Raw genomic sequence first — 11,305 nt, 5'->3', positions numbered from 1 at the left:
ATACCATCAACATAAAAATATTTAAATCGTCAGTCCCAGAGTCCCCCTTGGCCTATAGTAAATTTGGTTTCATAAAATGAAAAATTTGCATATGATAGGCAAAAGTGGTCAAATAATTTTATTACATATATCCAAATATTTATACATATGTTTTTACTCAAACAATTATTTTTATAATAACATTGACTGTACATCGGAAATGAGAGAGAAGTTACAGAAAGTAGCTTGCATTTAATTACTTCCTCATAGCTTGGATATATATTGCAATTCCTTTCTTTATTTAACACCCTCATGGTGACATATTGTCTTTTGCTTAAATCATTTTCAAGTAAAAATTCGAGAGCTTCTTCCGGAGTGAATGGATCTGCTTCCGGTTTTTTTGAGGTAACAGCTTTTCTTATTTCGCTTTGTTCTGCTTGATGTGCAGTTTTCTTTAAAATAAATGTTAAATCACTTTGTTTTGATTTTTTGCCGCCACAGGTGCATGAATCAAAAATCAACATCGTCATTGTTTTCACAAGAAGGATCACTTGTCAGCTTCCTCTTAAGCTGATCTTTTGCATCTGTGCTGTAGCTAACCTTTTGGTCGTCTTGCTTTACTTGAACTGGTTTTTCAAAATCATTCTCAGAAATTTCAATAATAGTTGTTGCGGAAACCCACTGGGGGTATTTCTCTTTAAATCTATTAACCATACGATTACATTTTGATAATTTTTGGCTAACATATGCTAACAATTTTGCATTTTTTTCTTTTTTCTTATTTTTTTTCTTTAAACTTAACTCTATTAGTATTAATTTTTAAAAATCCAAAACAACATTAGTTTTTGCGATCGCCTCTATCCAAACTCCAAGCATTTCTTCGTGTTGGAATTTGAGTTGCTGAAAATTTACAAATATACTTAAATGGGGCAAAAACGGGTCAATGTTACATACATGATTTTTAAGAACATACCCCAAACTTCCACCGAACATAAAAATCTGGAACAATACGACAATACACACAACTTTCACCCACAGAACACTGGGTTAATACGAAGTTTTCGCGTTAAAAAAAGCTGGAAAACAAAATCACACTATGCAGTTATAACTTACAATAATCATTTTTTTCCATTAAAATTAAAAAATAGATAACTTTCTTATATTCTTTACATTATAAATTTATTTCTTTTTTTCCTTTTTAACCATTATCGAACAGCTGTTTACTTACAATATTTTACTGAACTGTTTACAAGTTTGTTGTTGCTTCAGAAGCATCATGTTTTACAGCTCATATTTAGAACAGAGTTGCCATATCCAAACAAATTTTTGTATATTTTAGACCAATGAAATGTCTCAATTAATACTGCGTACCTATTTTTCTGAAATAAGAAAAAATAATTTTTGGATTTATGCCAAAAAATTTTAATTTCAGACCATAGTGGGCTGGTAAGTTGTCTTCGAATACCTAGAGAGTCAAGACAAACATTTTCGAGCGACGTGTTTCTGTGGGTGGTGCAAGCCAAAAATGCAGCATAGGTTAGAGCAGAGGTACACGATTAAATTCTGTACTAAACTTGGTAAATCTGCGACAAAGACCTGTGATATGGTGAAACTGGCTTACTCAGATGTTGCTTTAGCCAGAAGTGGTGCGTTGAATTTCACAAAATCTGTGGTTCTGATGATGAGCAAGGTGTGCGTGAGGATAGACCCAAAACTAGTGACACCAGCACCCCCCCCCCCCATCTAATTTTTGAACAAAGTAATCACAGGTGACGAGTCATCGAATTTTGATCCCGATACAGAGAGGCAATCTTCCAAGCATTTTGAGAAGAGATAGGGGAACCAAGCAGCATGAACTTCAGCTCTCAAGGCCATTCCGGAAAATGCCTTCCGTAACACCATCAATGCTTGGAAATCGCGCTGGCAGCGCTACATCGACACAGAAGGAGCCTTTTTGAAAGTTTTTTTTTTAATTGTAACGAAAGTTTTTTTTTAAATCGACTCAGTCTTATTACTTTCCTGAAAAACCCTGCATATAATTAGTTTTTGATCATCGTATTATATATGTGTTATTATTATTGTATCATTAATTGTTTTTCACTTGTTTTTCTAAAAAAACATGTACAAAGGCGTTCAAAATCATGTGTTATTTTCATATCACTGAAGAGGCCTCTGAAAGTAGGTTGTTCCCAAACGATACAAACTTTACTTGACTTTATTCCACATAGTTGTAAAGAAATCGATTATTATTTTTAAGAAAGGTAAACTGGATCATTCTATTTAGCTTAGCGTTCAAACAGTCACGAATTCCTTTGTTTCTATTATGTGGTTTACTTTGTTGATTTCAACCTGATTTTTACTGTTTCATTTTCAAGACACTTAGTCAGATAAATGAATAATTATTTCTATATTACTAATCATGACAGTAATCCTAGACAAATTTGTGTGACCAAAACGAACAGTTATATCGGCAGTTGGCATCATTCTTTTGATGTCACTGCCTAAGAAAACTACAGGACTACCAGAGATAAGGACCGAATGGACAAGGGAAAAGATTTTAATGGTTAAGTGAAAAGAAGACAAAAGAAAATGTATTAAATCTGGAAAGAGGTGGTTGCTGCTAAACAGAAGCACCCCCATTGCAGAATCGTGACAAACACAAATTGTGTATGTATGTTTGTATTAACACATATTTAAATATATACCTTATAAACAAAATTAGCGTATAATAAGAAAAAAATTAAATGAAAAATATTCCTGACAACAAATAAAAAGGTATAAGGATGACATTGTGTTGTCGCTTACGTTTTCATCGTCATTTGACAGATGCTAACGAGAAAGTAATTTTTAACAGAGAAAGAGCAGGTACAAGACCAAGGTGCAAGACGAAGAGCGTGCTATAGCGAAGCATTAAAAGTGGTAATTGATGTCAATGGAAGAGTAAAAAGCTGTGAACATGTATGTTCGTCTGTATGAACGGGAAAGTGAGAGTGTCAGATTAACTCCAACACGAAGAAAAAACAAATCACAAGTTGTCTTCGAAGCTAAACTTCAAGAGATTGCAAATATGCAGAAGAATTAAAGAGATCTAAATTAAAGATGAGGTTAGCTGGAATAATTAATAGGTCAATTGAAAAAAACACAACTGGAATAAAATCCACATGATTGTTAGTTAGCCCCAAAAGCCCAAAAGCGTGTATAAATTTGACAGCGGTCACATCTGTAGTTTGTGAAGTAACTATTAGTATAACATTTTGAGCGAAGTAACTTTTGTTATTATGACAAAAAAGGGTATAAAGGAAGTTCACTTGTTGGTAAAATGTTCCTTTTTGAAGTGCAAAAATACCGTTGAAGTAAAAACTTGGATTGATGATGAGTTTGATGAAAAAAAAGTGCACAAAGTATTTTGGATAACCCTAAAGTGAAGTTGTTCGAGATAGCAGGCACTCTAAAGATATTAAATGAGGGTGTTCATCATATCATTCGCGAATATTTGGGGAAGAGGAAGCTCTGTGCAAAATGGGTACAGCCAGAGCTCCCTTTTTGACCAAAAAGAGCGCAGTGTCTGAAAATGTTAAAGCGTAACAAAATCGTGTTCTAGAGTCTGTATATAACAACAGATGAAATAACGCTCCATCATTTCACATCGAAATCCGATCAACAGTCATCCGTGGGATCGACGCATGCATCTGTATTTCGGGATGCACATAGGCGGACGAAATAACCGAAAAATGGACACATATGAAATAAAAGAAGGTGGTGATTTACCATGTCCTTCCGCGTCCACCTTACTCTCCAATTCTGGCCCACAGCGACTATTTCCTGCTCAAATCTCCAAAAATACTCCCTGCGAAACAATTTTTGTCAAATGAAAAGGTGATCGCTGAAACTGAGGCCTATTTGGATGCAAAAAACAAACCAAACTAGACAAAAGTTATAGTAAATGCTAAATTTGTAGCAATAATCATGCCATTAAACTTAAAAACTTAATGCTTATGTGAATTCATGGTAAATACATCGTAAAATAGCGTGAAGGTATTGGTATTTATGCTCTCGTGCACAAAAATTATCAATGAGAATGTTAAGATAATACAATATAATTTTTTATTTTATTCCAGCACCTACTCTTCGCTTGTGTATCGATATTTTGCAACTATCTAACGATTGAGTACAACGCAAAAAAATTTGCAAAAAGTTAAGAAGCTTCCACGAAGAGGGAGTGCATACAAACTCATTTTAAAAACTTGTATACTTGTTCATATATTTAAGTGTTCATACGCTTTTTTACTCACTAAAAAGCGGAATTTAAGTTGAGAAAGCTGCTTAGCGACTAACTTTGCGGCTACTTATATTCTCACCATTTTCGCAGCTGTTTCTCAGAACAGCTTTGCTGGTTTGCTTTTCAAAGAGTTAATTTAAAGCTGAATACCTATCTTTAGTTTCAAGCGAGCATGACAGCGAACACCATTCACGTAGAAGCGTAAAAGAAGGAATCGACGTTCAGCTAGTTGCTTTACATTTCCTCTTTTTAATACTTTTAACCCCGTTTCTCACTATTGTTAGAGTTAAAAAGTACCGTTAAGTGAATTCACGGATTCATCGATGTTGTGATGTGTTAATGAATGCACAGTATACACCGGAAGAAATTTCACCAGCTAATTATTACTATTAGTTGTTTCTTCAATGAATAAGTTTATAGCTTGCTTGTTGAAAAAAAACAATACGGTTTTTCAACCTTTCTACCCTTGATGAGTCCTTCAATGCAACAGTAGATAGATTTCACCATCAGAATTGCGACATTACAAAAAAATTTTATTATTTAAAATCTATAAATCCAGTTATGAGTAAACACAAGTTTTTTTTTTTAACACTTGACAAAATGGCAAATTTGTATACCCTGGACAGGGATAGGCCAGGTTTGATATGGTGGCACCTACAACTAAATGTTGAAAATAAAAATGAATGAAAATTATATAAAATATGTACATACATATATAAATGAGCAGCATAACGAGCTGAGTTGATTTGGACCTTTTCGTCTGTGACTATGTTCGCCTGTCTCAGTGTAATCACCAAATTATTAAGTTATTTGTATCTGGAATTTTGTGCCTGTCCTCAAAAAGCCTTTGCATAAGCTTACTGAAAATATTCTACATTAAATGCAAGTTTATATAATTTTTATAAATTTTCCTTTAATTTTTTTATTTCCACTACGATCTAACTGTCCTATTCCAAACATCATTAATTTTACATGACCGGTAGTTACCAAATCTATGTCATGCAATCTGTTGCCGAAATAAGAAAATTATAAACCTAACAAAATGAATAAAAAGTATTACCAAGAACAATACGTTAGCATACAAATGTCTGGGCGGAGCTTGGTAAGACGATTGACGCATACAAACGAAACAGTGGGTGGTGTTTAACGCCTACACAGAAAGCGACAAGCGTTGAAGCTAGTCGGCAGTTAATGTAAATAATTGGGGAATCTGGATACATATTAAAGGATATCGGCTAGGCAGTTTGTTGCCTGACGAAAAATCAATATTGCTGAGAAGTTATTGGCGTGACATTTTTCGTGCTAAGTTATGGTTGTAAAAGTGGGCGCTTTAAGGATCGTTTAAGAGTTTTTGTAGTAGTTTGCGTGATGTTTATTACTTATATTTTTTGCTTGGTATTTTTTCATATTCTGAAAATAATGTGTATGAAGTTATAAAAACTAATCATACAAATGATGGGATGATTGACAACATATTTTTATCATAGCTTGGTTTTGCTTTTTTAAGGTCATAAATTATATATTTAAACTTGACTTTCATACATATTAAAACCCAATAGAGTAGTAGAACTTGAAAATATTCAAAATATCCATTCGAACTATGGACCTTCCAAGATCACACTTATCTTCCTAATTGAGACATTTAATGTGAAAAAATTATAACTCAGTCATAATTTTGCTAGAGGAACAAAACTAACACTACATTAAATGCAGCTGATTTGCTGCTAAATAGATATGTAAAGAAACCAGGCAAGCAAATATAACTAATCCATTACAGAGAATTCCCACAGCAAATAAATCACATGCGACACCGTAACCGATTGGCGTTTGGAATGCAATGTGACACGCAAAGAACTGCGTTTCCTTTCACCAACTGTTTTTCACTTCATCCGCTACTTTGTAGTCCGAGTGTAAGCACTTAAATACCCGTTTCTATAGCAATGTATTAATACAATTTCAAGGTATGAGATAGTATTGTGTTAAATTCATTAACCCCACTATTTGTGGAACCTTCGCTTTGATTGTATGGTATTTTTTTTGCTTGTGTGGGTTTTAGGTTGTCTGGGTGCGGCGTTTATAATAAATGATGGCACCAGAAATTAGTTAGGTAATTTGTCATATTATCACCTTGAAAATTAGAAAATTTATTAAGTTTGATTTTTTAAAATCATATAATTTAATTTATTAGATAGTGACATATATAAAAAGCTACGGAATGGTATTGTCTTATTATTCAATTAAAAAACTGGATAAGGAAAAAAAGAAAAACAAGGCAAAAGTTCAGATGAAAACGCTTATACTATCTACTTTGAAATACATTATATTCCTTTAAGCATTTAGGTGACAATAAATTTGTAGTAACAGTCAGACGCTGTTATATAAAATTACGTATGCGGACAATTTTCTACGGATCATTCCAAAAATCAAGATTGAGAAGTTTTTCGCGGATTGTAAGAAGAGCTGGCATAAGTGCATTATTACGAATGGGAACTATTTTAAAGCTGGAAAGATAGACTTATGTAGACGAATGAATAATTTTTGTTTTAGACTCAAAGATATACCGTTATGAGTTAAACATGCTCCCTCAATTTCATTGAGATACCTCACATATTGGCCAATATATGCGGTACAAATTCATTCCGAAGTTGGATTATCTTTATATTAAGTAAATGGGGGTTAAGGGAAGTATTTGTCCGATTCGACCCATTTTTGACAAACAAACATAGCATTATAAGAAAAAAATTATCCCTTAATTTTAGTTAAGTTCAAGTCAACTATAGGTACCGGGGTCTAAATATTCGGTACCTAGGAGCTTGAAAAGTTTTTATTGGATTTGAACAATTCCTGTTGAAGGTGGCACACACTAAAGGCATTATTCGTGCGACGTTTAATCCCGTTATATTAATTGCTTCACGATTTGCGTACTGGAAGGTAAAGGAATCAAGTGGAATTTAACTATGTGTTATATGGGAAATAGGCGTGGTTATTGTCCGCAAATTTTTGCGTCTCTGACGCGTTTAGTTATTGATTTATTGCGCTTTTAGTAGTTTTGAACAGTACCGTTATATGGGTAGTGAACGGGGTTTTTATGCGATTTCATTCATTTTCACACTGTCGGTAGAAGTTCTTATAAGAATTGAGCGAATTTGGTTGTTGTAGCTTTAGTGGTTTAGGAGACATATACATTAAACTTATTAGAGGGCGGAGCCACACCCACTTTTTCAAAATTTTTTTCCACAAATGGCCCTTTCTACTGCGATCCGCTGTGCCAAATATGAGATATGTATCTTAATTTAGTGCTTGGTTATGGCACTTTATAGGTTATCGGTAAATGTCGTTTTATGGCCTGATTATGCCTATCAACGAACTCGAACTTTTTTTTGTACAAAGAAACCTGCACAAACAGTTTCATCAAAATATCTCAATTTTCACTCAAGTTACAGCTTTCACCGACGGACGGACGGACGGACAGACAGACACTCACCCGTATTTAAACTTTTCTCGTCACCTTGATCAATTACATATATATAACCCTATATCTATATCGCTTAGTTTTAGGTGATACGTACAACCGTTAGATGGACAAAACTATAATACTCTGTAGCAACTGGTTGTTAGGGTATAAAAAAACAACATTAACTACAGTTGCACTGAAACAAGAACTATATTTTGATTGGTCATTTTATATGGCAACTATATCCTATAGTAGTCTGATCTGAACGAGTTTCCCGAAAATTATGCCGTTGCTTTGGTATTATATTCTATGCCACTTTTTATGGAGATCTTTCTTCAAATCTCAGTTTGTATGGCAGTTATATGCTATATTTTTTTAATATCAGTGTTTTCGAAAAATTAACTTATTTATTGAAGAAAAACGACGAAAGACGCTTAATCCATTAGTAGCGGCTGTAAAACATAATTGTTCTTAAAGTTACTAAGGTAAATATGCCAGAGTTTGTGACTGTTCACGTTGATGGAAATTTATTAACTGCTAAAGATGGTAGCAAGGCAAAGATGCCTTGGAATAGTGACTATCGTGAACTAGTTCAGTTTAAGGTGGAATTAAAAATTAAAAATTTAAATGTCAAACTCCAGGTATTATGTACTCAAAATAGCACTTCTTATACCTCAACCTAAAATGTCGAAGAAAGATAAGATGGCACTTCTCGATATTTGTTTGCCCATCGTGACATCCTTAGTAAAGCATTAACTCCAATTTATTATGTCTGAAAACGAATGTTGTCAGAATTTGTGCTTTTTGAAGTCGATGAAAAGTTCTGAAAAAAACAAAACCTTGGTCTGGGGAGTCGCTTCATAGAAACTAAACCACCATCTCTGGAATTTAACTGATTAAATGATTGATGACGACGTAGACCAAGATATTAATATAAAATAGATGAAAATTAAACCAAAGAGACTCCGTCAACCCGTGATAATGTCAAGAAAAAGTTTATTATAGTTAAAAATGAATAAAAGCAACGCAAGATTTATTGAGAATATAAATAAAAAAACTTTTAAAAGAGAATGTGCAGCATAATATTTTTTTAATGATAATAGATAGTGAAATGTTATGGATATATTAGTGAAAGATCACTCGCGCTTCTAACTACTTTCTCTATTTACACAGTACAAAAAATCATGTACATATTATTATGTTCATTAAAAAGTCGAAGGCTGTCATGATTCCAGTGCAATAATATTTGTTATTTATGCTTATAAAGTCATTTAGAAAAATAAAAGACAATGTATTTTAATTTTCGATGAAAAAAATCATGATTTATACCTTAGGATACGCTAATGTTCAAAGTATGTAAATTTGCTTATTGAAAGCCACAAAGGTCTTAATATCTTTTTATTTATATATATTTCGTTATATAGCAACATTGCATCTTATCTAGTAATATCTTCAAATTATATACTAAGTATTTGCTTCTAAATGCATAATTTAGGGACAAATTAGAGTGAATGCACCGGGTGATCATCATCTACACGCTCTCAATTTCCAACCAGATTTGCTGCATATACATACCGTTGCTGAAGTGTTTTTATGAACACAAAACCGCTCACGCATTTGGCGCTATCCAAGCGCATTCAGTTGCGTTATCTATTAGCGGTAGCGGTTTGAATTTGAGCGCATACAAAGCTATGCAAATTAGCATATCACTATTTAAACTTCTACTGTACTTGCTTATATGTGTGGGTGCACTTATACCTGTGTACATAGTGTGTATGTATCTCAAAATAAATGCTGCCATTTAGCGTTAATTAAATGTGTTTGCTTCCGCTCTGTGCATTCAACATTTCGGTCATAAAAATTGCAATAATATTGGTTGCTATATAATTTAAATATAAAACCAAAGTGGAGCAAATATTATTGTGTTAATAAAATCAGAAAATAATAGTCTACAGTTAGTTCTGAATTGCAAAATTAGTAAGTTCTTGCATTATTTATATAAAACTAAATTCATGCCTTATAGCAATTTAGGTGGATATGTTGGTAGGGCACCTATCTGAGAACGCACCTATGCCTTTCAGAGATCCATTGTTTAATCACCAGCACCAATCGCTGCACTTTATTATCTGTTTTATCTGTGCAACCTCCGAAATATTGTCAAAAACTTCTCGACCAAACCCATACAGCGCTTTGTCGCGCATTATATATGTACATAAGTATACCCTTCTCAAATGAAAAAGAACATACATTAAAGATATTTATTAAAATTTTTTCCAAATCCTATTCGAATCGAAAATTAGTACTAATGAGTGAATCTGACTATAATAAACATAATTATTTCCTGCGCAATTAAGAGAACCAGAAAACACATTATTTCTGACATTTTATTTCCGTATAACCAGAATCTATTAACAAAAATGCACTTGTGGGGTTACTGAACAAAAGCTGTTCCTAGTTTCAACAGTTTTGTTGCACCACTGATTATTTAATTAATCCAATTGACATTGGGTTACCTGCATTGATATTGAAACTTATAAAAAAGGACATTGTAGCTAAAAAAAATCGCATGGCGATTTTAGTTTTGAGCAACTAATGCAATTTTTCAGAAAGGACGAACCGAAACATCAATATTCTATTGATTAGAAACTTATACTGCTATGATCAAAAAAATAGTAGGACTTTGCTCATAATTTTAAACTTCTTAATTTATTCTTCAAAGCCTATGTCGTCCCCACAATGTAATTCTCCTTGACCCTTGTGCACTTGTGCCATTTTTCAAAAAGTTTTTGCCCACAAGTGCAACATGTTCCAGGAATCTTCTGTGCCGAATTTTAGCTTTATATTTTAATTAGGTGCTTAGTTATGTCACCTTATAGGTTTTGAGTTTATTGCGATTTGTGGGCATGACAGTGGTCCAACATGGACAAGCAAAATGGAAAATTTAGTGTTTGACAGCATTTTCCATTGAGGATAGGAGGAGGCAGCGACAAAAGTGTATGTGAAAGCCTCAAAAACTTCAAACATTCATTCTCATTTATTATTATACCGTGAACGGGTGTGTTGAGAGGCATAGTAGCTCTAAAATTTTCAAAAAAGCGTATGTGATTTTTATCGTTTAAACTACGCTTTATAATTATCAAAGTAAATTTGAAGTTTTTTTTAGTTGGGATTTTTTTTACGTTGCTTGCATTAACTTGAAACATGGGTTGAAATGTCAAAAAATTTAATTAAATCGCGTACTTTTTCGAGCGATTATTTTTGGAACGTTCGACGTGGACTAAGGGCCAGTATTTATCGATAGTATAGTGAATTCCATCGAAATTGTCTATTATTCCAAGACATATCTTATGAAGCTTGTTCAGAAGCAGTTGTTGTTCCAAAAGCTATTGATAATGTGCCCAAACTATGAATAAAAAAACGTCTACGAAACGTGAGAAATGGCGAAACGTGAATTTATGCGTATGCATCCGTAAGCTCAGTCGACTACATGGGGGTTTCAAAATGAGCCGAATACAACAAAAGTTGTTCATGCGCGAAGCACTTCCAAGCGAATGGTTTTGTTTTTTTAGAACAACTGTATATATCGAAACTAA

At 33.3% G+C, this 11,305-nt stretch overlaps 1 protein-coding gene across 1 annotated transcript in view; it reads right to left on the bottom strand.

Annotated features, from left to right (window-relative positions):
- The window catches only part of LOC126753770 (opioid-binding protein/cell adhesion molecule homolog), a 301,684-nt gene that overhangs the window by 168,097 nt on the left and 122,282 nt on the right, over positions 1-11,305 (bottom strand). The window lies entirely within an intron of this gene.

Source organism: Bactrocera neohumeralis, chromosome 3 (assembly GCF_024586455.1).
Source record: "Bactrocera neohumeralis isolate Rockhampton chromosome 3, APGP_CSIRO_Bneo_wtdbg2-racon-allhic-juicebox.fasta_v2, whole genome shotgun sequence".
In the NCBI taxonomy this organism is placed as follows: domain Eukaryota; kingdom Metazoa; phylum Arthropoda; class Insecta; order Diptera; family Tephritidae; genus Bactrocera; species Bactrocera neohumeralis.
The sequence above is the reverse complement of the archived record's forward strand: the minus strand, read 5'-3'. Positions and strand labels throughout refer to the sequence as shown.